Source organism: Mesoplodon mirus (genome assembly GCF_964341445.2).
Source record: "Mesoplodon mirus genome assembly, chromosome: 12".
NCBI classification, from domain to species: domain Eukaryota; kingdom Metazoa; phylum Chordata; class Mammalia; order Artiodactyla; family Ziphiidae; genus Mesoplodon; species Mesoplodon mirus.
The window spans coordinates 94,931,636-94,946,056 of record NC_138988.1 but is presented as its reverse complement, the minus strand read 5'-3'; positions in this window follow the sequence as shown (position 1 = coordinate 94,946,056).

Here is a 14,421-nt window from a genome sequence, read left to right as displayed (position 1 = left end):
GCGGCACGCAGGTTTCTCATTGCTGTGGCTTCTCTTTGTTGTGGAGCACGGCCTCTAGGCACGCGGGCTCAGTAGTTGTGGCTCGTGGGCTCTAGAGCACAGGCTCAGTACTTGTGGCACACGGGCTTAGTTGTTCCGCGGCATGTGGGATCTTCCCCGACCAGGGCTCGAACCCCTGTCCCCTGCACTGGCAGGCGGATTCTTAATCACTGCACCACCAGGGAAGTCCTGTGCTAGCGTCTAAGAATGCAAAGATAAAGAACATATGGTCCCAGCTCTCACCATCTTCGGTTCGAATCCCAGCCCTATTCCCTTCTAGTTGGCTTTGGGCAGCTGACTTGACCACTCCAAGCCACCACCTCCTCTGCTGTGAAACAGGGAAGATAATAGTATCTACTTCCTAGTTGTTGGTTTTTTTTTGTCTGCATTGGATCTTAGTTGTGGTACGTGGGCCTCTCTCTAGTTGTGGTATGCAGGTTTTCTCTCTGTAATTGCGGTGCGTGGGCTCCAGGGCACTGGGCTCTGTAGTTTGCAGCTCGAGGGCTCTCTAGTTGAGGCGCTTGAGCTCAGTAGTTGTGGCGCATGGACATGTGGGATCTTAGTTCCCTGCCCAGGATCGAACCAGCGTCCCCTTCATTGTAAGGCGGATTCTTTACCACTGGACCACCAGGGAAGTTCCTCAACTTCCTAGGATTGTTTTAAGGGTTCCATGAGATCGCTGCTTACAGTAGACATTCAGTGAGCATTTCTTGAATAAAATTGTGCCTAGTGAGCCAGACACTTAATAAGTAAAACGAAGTTACACTTCACTGATTGCCTCCCCTGTGCCAGACACATACGTTCGTTACTTTAATGCCTACAACCACCAGCAAGGTGGGGTAAACAAGCAGTTTCAATACAATATGGTAAAGGGCTATAACAAACGCACCCACAGGCTGTGCTGGAAACACTGTAGGGGGAGAACCTGTAGAGACCTCACAGAGGAGTTACAGAGAATTGCATCAGAGGGAGAAGGAGGCAGGGCCCAGAGGGTAAGGACCTCCCAGTAATAACAACAGTAACGGGCTTCCCTGGTGGCGCAGTGGTTGAGAGTCCACCTGCCGATGCGGGGGGCGCGGGTTCGTGCCCCAGTCCGGGAGGATCCCACATGCCGCGGAGCAGCTGGGCCCGTGGGCCGTGGCCGCTGGGCCTGCACGTCCAGAGCCTGTGCTCCGCGACGGGAGAGGCCACAGCAGTGAGAGGCCCACGTACCACAAAAAAAAAAAATAATAATAACAACAGTAACAGAAGCTAACAAGGATTGAGAACTCACCCAGAGCCAGGCCCTGAGCGACAGTACTCACTGAGTCTTCCTCCATGGATGCTCCCTATCAAACCCATTTTATAGAGAGGGAACTCAAGTTTAGGGTTCTAAATTATGTCACCCAGCTAGTAAAGGTTAGGGTCAGGATCCAAACCCAAGTGTGCCTGACTCCAAAGTTGATGCCCTGAAGAATAGCAGATGCACTCCTGGCTGTAAGGATGGATTGTTTTATTGAGTTAACTAACACAGCAGCCACAAAGTACAAATCTGTGTGCTAACATCCAACAGACTGTAGACTCCCTGGGGTAACTGCACAAGGAGAGCTTGACACTGAAGGTGCTTAATTCTTTGGGAGTCCAGCTGCACAGCCCCAGCTCCCAGCGGAGGACCAGGGAACAAAGGGCTCCATCCTGGGGTGGGGGGAAAGTGGCTGAGGGGAGCACGTGTTCTCTAGAAGTAAACTGAGTGGCCTTGAGAGATGAGTTAACCCTTTCAAGACTCCGGGCTAATATTTGGTTTAATTATCTCTTCCAAGGTACCGAAGGCACTCTATCTCACAGAGCAAATTTATCTTTCAAATGGGAGCCACTGACCAGCCTACTTAGGTGTCAATTCTCCTGTCTTTTCTTTAAAAGGCCAGTTGCAGGCAACATCACTACTTTTCTGCTTAAAAGAAAGTGGGGAGAAGTCCTTAAAACCTCCCAAGATGGCTTTTAATTAAAAAATACTAATCCTTATTTTTCCTATTTCTCCAACCTTCTGTGCTGCTGGGGGTTGTGGATGTGAAGATGAGATATTTTGCAAATAATAGTAGACCTTTCCTTCGCATTTCAGAGCCGTTCAATTATAAACACTGCCACCTGCAAAGCTGGAAATCAATTCAACTGCAATCTTCTTTAAAGCGTTTTCAATGCAGCTGCTAACCTGTCTAGATGTTTAACTTTCAGGTTTCAAAACCTGTCAGTTAAAACTTGCTTACTGTTACTCCTTTTCTCTGAAGCTACAAGCCTGAAGAGAAATTATATAGCAAATTGGAAACAAGGAACTAAGACTTGATAGGAACACAAAAGGCCCGTGAATGGGCTGTGGTACAAGAAACTACAATCCCTGCTCTGGAAATGAATGAAGATTAGAGGGCTCGTCTACCCGCAGCCTCTAATGAGGTTGCGCCTTCTCGGTTCTGAAGGCAGCAATTGATCCCTTCACAAGAACACTTGGGCTATTCCGAGAAAAAGACATTAGTCAAACCTGTTGTTGGCTGAGTTTACCAGTCAATTCTGTTGAATTGTGGCATGGGTACCGTGGGGTGGACGCAGCTCATTAAAAACTCCATTCGGGAAAACCCGAAGGCAACAGGATAGTCATTACTGAACTAATTCTATTGGCCTGAAAGAGTTAATTCAACTCCTAGAGGGAAGCAATGTACTTTCTTTTCCGCAGGATGAGCCAGCCTCTCACCCAGCTTAGCACAATGAGACTGTTTTTCCTCAGCCCTCCCCTCTACTCTGGGCTGAAGGCCCTCTGACAGTTGACAAGCCCAGGATGGGGCTCACCAGGAGGGTCTCCTCTCATTCCCCAGTACAGGCCCCTCTAGGCCTAAGGGCCGGCCAGGTGATGCTGAATAAATCCATGCACACAAGGAACAAGCACAAGGACAAATCCCTTGACTTTGTGTCTGGATTCTAAACACCTACCCAGATTCTAACAGTGCAGCCAGATCAATCTATCAACCAGAGTAGCTAAGAGATGCCTGATTTATATGCACCCTTTGCAGTGTATCACTGGGCACAGAGCACCCTGTAAGCAGTTCTGCACAGGCTCCAGTCCTGGCCTGATGGAGAACAGAGGCCATCACCCGCCTGGACCACAAATGTCCTCACTGAGAAAGAACAGAGAGCCGCAGAGGGCCAGAAGTGTTAAATGATCCACACATTCCCTTCTAGATACTACTTTTTAAAAACTAATTTATTATAAAAAATGTCAAATATAGATCAAAACAGACATAATGGTCCCCTATGTACCTATCACCCAGCTGCAACAATTAATAACTTACAGCTAATTTTATTTCAGCTGTACCCCCAGCAAGTCCCCCACCAGGTTATGTTGGAACAAATCCCAGACTTTCTATCACTTCATCCATAAATATTTCAGTGTGTATCTCTAAAAGATAAGGCCTCGGGGCTTCCCTGGTGGCGCAGTGGTTGACAGTCCGCCTGCCGATGCAGGGGACACGGGTTCGTGCCCCGGTCCGGGAAGATCCCACATGCCGCGGAGCGGCTGGGCCCGTGAGCCATGGCCGCTGAGCCTGCGCGTCCGGAGCCTGTGCTCCGCAATGGCAGAAGCCACAACAGTGAGAGGCCCGCGTACCGCAAAAAAAAAATAATAATAAAATAAAATAAAAGATAAGGCCTCTTTTTTTTTAAACAAAACACACAACAATTACTGCCTCTAAAAAAAAAAACCCTTTTGACACCTGCTGCAACACAGATGAACCTTGAGGACACTGTGCCGAGTGAAATAAGCCAGTCACAAAAGGACAAATTCTGTATAATTCCACTAACATAAGGTTCTTAGAGTAGTAAATTCATAGAGACAAAAGTGGAATGGTGGTGGCCAGGGGCTGAGGGGAGGTGGAAATGGGGTGCAGTTGCAATTCTGCAAGACGAAAAGAGCTCTGTGGCTGGATGGCAGTGAAGGCAGCACAGCAATGTGAATGTACTCAACACCACTGAACTGGAGAATGAACTGAAAAATGGTTAAAATAGTAAATTTTATATTGTTATATGTATTTTACCACAATGTTTTTTCAAATAGTAAATTAAAAATAAAGCCCTTCACATTCATAAACTATCCATTAAGCGTTTAATTATCTCATAAATGTCATATGTTTGTTCAGTTTGTTTGCTTGGATCAGAATCCACACAAGGTTCACAGACTGTGCTTGGTGTCAGTTCTTATCCGTTGTCTCTCCAACTGTTTTTTTTCTTTTTTTCCCACTGCAATTTATGTATTGAAGAAACTTTTCCTAGAAAGCTTCCCACAATGCAGATTTTTCAGTTTGCATCCCTGTGATGTCCTCTGTTCCGTTTTCTTGAAAACTGGAAGTTGGATCAAGAGAGCAGATTAGAGAGTGGCATGGACATATAAACACTACCAAATGTAAAATAGATAGCTAGTGGGAAGCAGCCGCATGGCACAGGGAGATCAGGTTGGTGCTTTGTGACCGCCTAGAGGGGTGGGATAGGGAGGGTGGGAGGGAGGGAGACGCAAGAGGGAAGAGATATGGGGATATATGTATATGTATAGTTGATTCACTTTGTTATAAAGCAGAAACTAAAAAAAAAAAAAAAATTATCCGTTTCACCTTCATTTAGTTTTTTGATGAACCGATATGCCAGATACCTTGCTATAGGCTTCGGAGACACAGATTAAAGAGACAGCTCCTGTCTTCGACGGTTTTATGATCTAAAAAGACAGACTAGTAAGAAAGGTTATAATCCAATTGGTAAATGTTATAATAACTGCTGTTTACTGAACAATAACTACATGGGTAAGATGGTAAAAGTTTTACATTATTGATATCTTACATCCCTACAATATAAAAAAAGCATGACATGGTTTAATAATAAAAATAGGGCTTCCCAGGTGGCGCAGTGGTTGAGAGTCCGCCTGCCGATGCAGGGGACACGGGGTCGTGCCCCGGTCCAGGAAGATCCCACATGCCTCGGAGCGGCTGGGCCCGTGAGCCATGGCCGCTGAGCCTGCGCGTCTGGAGCCTGTGCTCTGCAACGGGAGAGGCCGCAACAGTGAGAGGCCCGCGTACCGCAAAAAAAAAAAATAATAAAGAAAGAAAGAAAAAAGAAAAAAAAATTAATAAAAATTGTATCATGAGGGACTTCCCTGGTGGTCCAGTGGTTAAGAACCCGCCTTCCAGTGCAGGGAACTTGGGTTCGATCCCTGGGAACTGAGATTGGGTAACTAAGCCCATGCGTCACAACTAAGAGCCTGCACACTGCCACTAAAGATCCTGCGTGCTGCAGCTAACACCCGACGCAGCCAAAAATAAATAAATAAATAGTATCATGTGCTCTGGGGTCAAGTAGGAGGAACACCCATCCCAGACTGAGGGGGTCAGATATGTCTGTATTAAGTCTTTTTTTTTTTTTTGCGGTACGCGGGCCTCTCACTGTTGTGGCCTCTCCCGCTGCGGAGCACAGGCTCCGGACGCGCAGGCTCAGCGGCCATGGCTCCCGGGCCCAGCCGCTCTGCGGCATGTGAGATCTTCCCGGACCGGGGCACGAACCCATGTCCCCTGCATCGGCAGGCGGATTCTTAACCACTGCGCCACGAGGGAAGCCCTGTATTAAGTCTTTTTGAATTAATTTATTTTAATTGTGCTAAAACAAACACAACGTAAAATTTACCATTTTCAGTGTTCAGTTCAGCGGCATGACATACACTCACATTGTTGTGCCACCGTCACCACCATCCATCTCCAGAACTTTTTCCATCTTCCCAAACTGAAACTCAGTACCCATTAAACACTAACTGCCTGTCCTCCCTCTCCCTAGCCTGAGACAACCACCATTCTCCTTTCTGTCAGTATAATGTGACTACTCTAACCTCTTCATGTGAATGGCATCATATAGTATTAATATTTGCCCTTTTGTGACTGGCTAATTTCACTTAGCATAATGTCCTCAAGATTCATCTGTGTTGTAGTACATGTCAAATTTTCCTTCTTTTTTATGGCTGAATAACATTTCATTATACATACAGTTGGCCCTCTGTATCCATGAATTCTGCATCTGAGGGTCCAACCAACTGTGGAGTGAAAAAAAATTCTTTTAACTTCCAGAAAGTCCCAAAAATCAGAACTTGAATTTTCTGTGCAGCAGCAACTATTTATATAGCATGTATATTGTATTAGGTATTATAAGTAATCCAGAGATGATTTAAAGTATACGGGAGGCTGAACATAGGTCATGTGCAAATACTATGTCACTTTATTTAAGAAACTAGAGCATCAGAGGATTTTGGTATTGCATTGGTGGGGGTCAGGGGTGCTCCTGGAACCAACCCCAGTGGATGCTGACAGACAATTGTATAGACCATATTTTGTTTTATCCATTCATCCGTCAATGGGCACTTGGGTTGCTTCCATCTTTGGCTATTGTGAATAATGCTACCATGAACATGGGTGGATAAATACTTCTTCAAGACCCTGCTTTCAGTTCTTTGGGGTATATACTATGTTCAGTTTTGAAGAATGAGAAGGTATTAAGGCAAAAAAAAAAAAAAAAAAAAAGAACAGAAGCATTCCAAGAAGAGCCAGTGACTAGTGGAAAGGCACAGAGAGCTATTGTTAAGCTCAGCTGAAGAGTAGAGAGAGGAGGGGGGCGGTGAGATACAGGGCCACAGGGAGAGGCAGGCACTAGACTGTAAGGGCCTTGCATACCATGGGGAACGGGCGATGGGGGCTACAAGCAGAACTGAGATCAAATCCCTCTTTTTGCTGCTATTCTTAAATTGTCTACTTTAATGTAATTTTAAGCAAATATTCAAAAACAATGGTTTTACAGGAAAGACTTTGGGCCCTACTGGAAATGACCACTAGAAGATGTTTAGGCATTGTGGTGACCCCATTCTTCTGTTTCCCTGACAACAGGCCCCCTCACTCTACCAGTGTTCAATAAATAGTAATGGAGCGCTCAACAGACCAATTATTTATGGTCAATGGATTGATGTTATTTCATAAAATCTTTTGCTTAAAATAATATTCTCTAATGCACTGCTTTTATTTGACTGATTCTTTTCAGAATCAACTAAGCCAGAGCACAGATCCACTTATGAGATTCTGCATTCAACTCTCCATCTTGCTTTTCCCTAACACAGGATGAATCCCTTGAGCTGTAATGAAAATGGTGCCAGGTAAGCTTGGGGCCCTACCCAGCTATGAATGATTTTATGACAATGCAACACATAATCTATTCATTTATATGAAGAGCCTTAATCCCCTGTGAACCCAGTTACACTCCAGAGAAATAGATGGCATGCTGTGTGTGTGTGTGTGTGTGTGTATCAGTTTAACACTCGGGTGACATTTGGGTGTTTCTCACAATGCTGATAAACACTGACACCATGAACGGACAAGCTGCTCACAAGAGGATCCATGAGTCACACCTGTGTGTTCTTCAGTGTGTTTAACTTTTCTGGTATTCACGTTGATGCTTTGGTTTATAGTGTGAAATAGTAGTAAAAATGAAGAATCACCAGAATGATTTCTCTACAAAAGTCATTCATCTAATGAAGATTTGGTCAGCGGGTGGGGGTGGGGGGCGGGTAGTGTCCTGTAAAGGGCGGGGCAGGATGTGCAGCCGAGGTCACATCGCTGTTATCAAACGAGAGCTCTGGGCCAGAAATCCTGCAACATGGCTCAGTCAATGGAGGTGGGTTTTTTTTTTTTAATAAATAAATTAATTTATTTATTTTTGGCTGTGTTGGGTCTTCATTGCTGTGCACGGGGTTTCTCTAGTTGCAGCGAGTGGGGGTACTCTTTGTTGTGGTGCATGGGCTTCTCATTGCGATGGCTTCTCTTGTTGTGGAGCACGGGCTCTAGGCGTGCGGGCTTCAGTAGTTGTGGCACGCAGGCTCAGTAGTTGCAGCTCACGGGCTCTAGAGCGCAGGCTCAGTAGTTGTGGCACACGGGCTTAGTTGCTTCGTGGCATGTGGGCTCTTCCCGGACCAGGGTTCGAACCCGTGTCCCCTGCATTGGCAGGCAGATTCTTAACCACTCTGCCACCAGGGAAGTCCCTGGAGGTGGGTTTTGAAGTGACCTTAGATGTCATAGAGCAATACAAAAAGTCAGCACTATGAACTGGCATTTCACCAGGTGAAGGGTGGATGCCCCCAAATACATTGATGAAGGTGCAATCATAGCAAAGGAGAGTCTGGTCCTAATCCTTTTTTCTTTTTTCTTCTTTCGGCCGCACCACACAGCTTTCGGGATCTTAGTTCACCAACCAGGGATCGAACCCATGCCCCCTGCAGTAGCAGCGTGGAGCCTTCCACTGGACCCCCAGGGAAGTCCCAGGTCCTAATCTTTTAGAGACTAGTCACTTCACACTTGAAGTCTGATGTTCAACTCTGATTATTCTGATGCTTAAAAGCAACTCTGAGGCATGTAGGCAATAAGCATTACTTTTCATTATATTCTTTTATTTAATGTGAATGTTCTGATAGGCACACTGTATTGCTTACAATTTAAGTTCAACTTCATATAATAGAGCTCCATTTCAACTAGTCCAAAATGGCTTAAACAAGATGGTAGTTTATTTCTCCCTCTGGGAATTCCCTGGTGGTCCAGTGGTTAGGACTCCACGCTTTCACTGCTGTGGGCCAAGATTCCATCCCTGGTTGGGCAACTAAGGTCCCGCAAGCTGCACGATGCGGCCAAAAATAAAAGATGAATATTTCTCCCTTAGATATAAGCACAACTATAGACAGTTAGGAATGGTGGGGTGGCCTGAGTCACCACTATGCTACCCCTAGATGTTGCCCTGCCCACATAGCCAAAGAACGCTCACTACTAAGTCCTTGTTACAAGCCACAGGGCAGAGGAAGGTGGGATGAAGGGGTATATCACCTCCCTTTAAGAATGCATCTCAGAAGTGGCCAGAATTCCAATTTCCAGAATTCATCACAAGGCCACGAGAAGGTGCAAAGGCTGCTGGCAATGTCAGTACCATGAGTAACACTGGGGTTCTCTGACAAGGAAGAAGGATCGAGCATCTGCTGGGGGACCCCCAGCAATCTCTGCTACATCTGTTTTCTTTTTTCTAAATTGAAAAAGAAAAACTGATTCACAAAGAGGGAAAACTCCCCCAAACTTACCTGGTCAACACCCACTCATCCGTCTTGTGTCAACTTAAAAGTCACTTCCTGTGAGAAGCCTACCTGGGGTTTTCCCCTTCCTTTCCTTCACCCTCCGTGGCCCCCATCTAGAGGAGGTCTCCCCGTGACTCTCCGTCAACAGCACTCCTCTGAGTGTTTTAACTTGCCAGAGTTGAAATTAATGACTCACTGATACGACTGTGTATGTCATGTCTGCCTCCTGAATGGCATTCTGAGCTCTGCGAGGACAGGGGCTGAACCTGTCATGGTCACATGGCCCCCTAGTAAGCGCTCAAAGCAAATTTCTCAAATCAGTTCATAAATGAGTGGGAAGGCAGGGGGGTGCGCTCAAAGTCACACAATTAGTACAGAACCAAGACTGAAACTGGGTCTTTAAACTCGTTTGTTTTTCTTATCATACCACACAGCTCTTCCAGGTAACAAAATGAGGGCCAGAAGGACAAGGTCACTAACCTGAACTTGTGCAGATAATTAGTTGTAGGACAAGACCTGGAATCCAGGACGCTTAAGGCTCAGCCCAGTTCTCTTGCCACCAAAATATAATAATGCTTTTATTTCCAAACCCAAGGAGCTCCTATCTCAGAAAAAGTCAAGGGGTTCACCAAGAGACTCCCAATCATGGGCAAAACAATTTGCTTAAACTCATTTTGATTTTAAGAATAAATCAGAATATGGGACTTCCTTGTTGGCACAGTGGTTAAGAATCCACCTGCCAATGCAGGCGACACGGGTTCGATCCCTGGTCCGGGAAGATCCCACATGACATGGAGCAGCTAAGCCCGCGAGCCACAACTACTGAAGCCCATGTGCCTAGAGCCCATGTGCCTAGACCCCATGCTCCGCAACAAGAGAAGCCACAGCAATGAGAAGCCCATGCACCGTGACGAAGAGTAGCCCCCGCTCGCCACAACTAGAGAAAGCCCACGCGCAGCAACGAAGACCCAACGGAGCCAAAAAAAAATTTTTTTAAAGAATAAGTCAGAATAATCATATGTAACATGTGAACCTTCATGGGATTCTAGATGATCAGGGGAATAAAACACCGTATAAAAAGTATCTGGGGAACAATTGGAGAAATGTAAATATAGATTATATACTAGATGACAGCTATTAAGTAAATGTTAGTGTCCTTGGATGTGCCAATAGTATTGTGGTTGAGTAGAAGAATGTCTCTTTTCTTAGAAGATGCAGACTGCAGTATTGAATGGGGTTGAGGGAGAAGTGTTATGATGTGTACAGTACACAGGGAAGATCCTACCTTTGAGTTCAGCTTGGAAGATAGTGTTGGTCTATGTACACGGGAGCTGCTTATCTACTCCTCCTGGGGAAGAATGGGCATCTTGACTATCACATAAGTTACTAATGATTGATGTTATTATTTTGATCAGCTGAGACTAAGGCATTTCCCCCCACAATCCTGATTGGATAAGACTTTGCATAATCCATTAACTGACAAATGATAATACAGCTGCTTTTTATTTTTATTTATTTATTTATTTTGGTTATGTTGGTTCTTCGGTGCTGTGCGTGGGCTTTCTCTAGTTGCTGCGAGCCGGGGCTACTTTTCGTTGCCACGTGCGGGCTTCTCGTTGCGGTAGCTTCTCTTGTTGCAGAGCACAGGCTCTAGGTGCGCGGGCTTCAGTAGTTGCAGCACGTGGGCTCAGTAGTTGTGGCTCAGGGGCTTAGTTGCTCCGCAGCATGTGGGATCTTTCCGGACCACGGATCGAACCCGTGACCCCTGCATTGGTAGGCGGATTCTTAACCACCGCGCAACCAGGGAAGTCCCACAGCTGCTTTTTAAAATTTCTCTTTGCACATCCTAGGTTGGCTCTATCAGGGAGTACATTACAAGAACATATGTTACAAAATAGTCTGTTGGTTTTAAAACATAATGGACTTCACCAGAGAAGGCCATGTACTCTTGGCATCCAGTTATACAGTGTTTTTGTTGTCTCTGAGAATCATTTATGTTTAACGCGTGCTGTTGTAAAGACTGGCAGGAATTCCTAAACAACTGAAGCTCTAATCTACGATTGTTCTCTAGAAACAGAAATCCAAATCACAATATTCTAAGAATATAAGGTAACTAATGTGCCTCCCAAGTGGTTTTGTTTCTCCTGCCTTCTCCTCAAACTTCAATCACGAACTCTATTATTCCAAAGTTACAAAACCATAATTTTGAAATTAAAGCATTAGTAAAGGAAAAAAAACCTTTAGATTCTACAAAGATGGTAAGAAGACTCAAAGAAGATCTACTAACTATAATAGTCATTTAACACTAGAATCGGCAACTAAGGAAAGTTCCGTAATCTCCATCCCTAGAGAGCACTAAAAATAGAATGGACCACCACACGCCTTGGATGATTTATGTTCTCAGATGTTCTAAGGCAAAGGTCTTGACCACAATTCTTGAAATACCTTCTTCCATTAATATTCTGTTAAAAAATTAAAGCAGACCACAAAAGTGAGGCCAAACTGTGTTCGTGGCATTTCTATGTATATAACTATCAGAGAATTAGCCAGATTCAAATGTCGAAGTGGGTGACCCTAGGTGGTCTCCAACCCTGAGAGTGAGGTGGGGGAAGGGCAGGACTTTTACTGTTGATTAATTGGGGAATAAGCATGAGGCAAAATAGCCCCCATTGTCTACTTATCTAATGTGTTTTCATCAAAGTCTTAAAGATGGGTCTAACATATTAACTTTTATTAAGGCTCCTAAATCAAGATGTGAGCATGAGGTACCTCAGATGTTCCCAGGGAAAGCAAGAGGATGCTCATAGAATTTATCTAAATAGAAATGGCCACTGCTGCTTGAGAAAAGCTTCCAGAATATGACCAATACCCATCAGACCCATCAATTTATGACCACTCATGAAATACAAAACCATAAGTTTAGCAATATTTAAGGAGTCTTCATAATTAATATAAGGGAACATCCAGAGGAAAAAGTCATAAATCATTTAGAATATTAAAAAGTGTAATACAGGAAGTTGATTAGTTTTTGTCCTTCCACTTCAGGAAGGGCCACTTCACAAAGGAGGGCAGACGTGAGGCACATTTGGAGCAACAGCCAGGAGCAAAGGAGGAAATGGAAACTACCAAGTGCTCTAGATTGAATGTTTGTCCCTCCTCAAATTCATCTGTTGAAACCTATTTTCCCCACTGTGATGTTATTAGGAGGGTGGAGCCCTCATGAATGGGATTAGTGCGCTTATAAAAGAGGCCTCTAGGGCGTCCCTGGTGGCGCAGTGGTTGAGAGTCCGCCTGCCGATGCAGGGGACACGGGTTCGTGCCCTGGTCCAGGAGGATCCCACATGCCGCAGAGCGGCTGGGCCCGTGAGCCATGGCCGCTGAGCCTGCGCGTCCAGAGCCTGTGCTCCGCAGCGGGAGAGGCCACAACAGTGAGAGGCCTGCGTACAGCAAAAAAATAAAAAGAGGCCTCTAGCAGCCTCCCCTCCCTTCTGTCATGTTAGGACATAGCTGGAAGACCGTTGTCCATCTCTGAACCAGGAGACAGGCCCTCACCAGACACCAAATCTGCTGACATTCCTCTCCTCCATTTTCACCCAAGCCACCTGGATTAGTTTCCTAGGACTGCCATAACAAACTACCACAAACCGAGTGGTGTAAAACCACAGAAATGTATTCTCCCAGAGTTCTGCAGCCTAGAAATTTGAGATTGTGGTGTCAGCAGGACCATGCTCGCTCTCCTAACTTCTGGAAACTGCCAGCAATCCTTGGTGTTCCTTGAAGCCATGGGCAGAATGTTTGTATCTCCCTCAAAATCCATATATAATGAAATCCTAACCCCTGAAGGCAATGTTATTAAAGGTGGGGACTTTGGCAGGTGCATCCATCCTGAGGGTGGAACTCTCATGAATGGAATTATTGTCTTATAAAAGAGACTCCAGAGAGATCCAAGCCCCTTCCACCATGTGAGGATATAACAAGTCCAAGACCCAGAAAAAGTCTTCACTCAACCATGCTGGCTCCCTGATCTTAGACTTCCAGCCTCCAGAAATGTGAGAAATAAATTTCTGCTGTATATAGCTACCCAGTCTATAGAATTTTGTTACGGCAGCACAAATGAACTAAGACACCAGGTGTGCAGCTGCATCACTCCAATCTCTGCCTCCAGTCACATGACCATCTTCCTTCTGTGTGTCTGTGTCTTCACATAGTTTTCTCCTCCCTGTGGGTCTGTCTCTGTGTCTCTCCTCTTCTTATATAGACACCAGACATACTGGAATTAAGGCCCACCCTAATCCACTCTGACCACATCTTAATTTACATCTTAATTATATCTACAAAGACCCTATTTCCAAATAAGGTCATATTCACAGGCACCAGGGATTAGGACTTCAACATGTCTTTTTTTGAGGGGGGCAGGGAGACACAATGCAACCTACAACAACACTAAAGAGTCAGTCAGGGCTTCCCTGGTGGTGCAGTGGTTGAGAGTCCACCTGCCGATGCAGGGGATGCGGGTTCGTGCCTCAGTCCGGGAAGATCCCACGTGCTGCGGAGTGGCTGGGCCCGTGAGCCATGGCCGCTGAGCCTGCGCGTCCGGAGCCTGTGCTCCGCAACGGGAGGGGCCACAACAGTGAGAGGCCCGCGTACCGCAAAAAAAAAAAAAAAAAAAAAAAAAAAGTCAGTCGTTCCATTGGTTAGTACAATATTTATTTATTTATTTGGCTGCGTTGGGTCTTTGTTGCTGTGCGCAGTCTTTCTCTAGTTGTGGCGAGCAGGGGCTACTCTTCACTCTTTGTTGCAGTGTGCGGGCTTCTCACTGGGGTGGCTTCTCTTGGTTTGGAGCACAGGCTCTAGGCAAGTGGGCTTCAGTAGTTGCAGCATGCGGGCTCAGTAGTTGTGGCTTGAGGGCTCTAGAGCGTAAGCTAAATAGTTGTGGCCCACGGGCTTAGTTGCTCCGCGGCATGCGGGATCTTCCCGGACCAGGGCTCAAACCTGTGTCCCCTGCACTGGTAGGCAGATTCTTAACCACTGAACCACCAGGGAAGTCCTAGTACCATATTTATTGAGCATCTACATAACTGGGTTAAACAAAAAAATCTAGCCAAAGATGATTTTTTGCCCTCAAGGATTGGGAAAAGAGCAGTTATTATAAAAACAACTTTAAAGACCATTAAATGCTAAAAAAGATTACATCAGTGCTGTTTATAAGGTTAAAAAATGGAAAAAGCCTA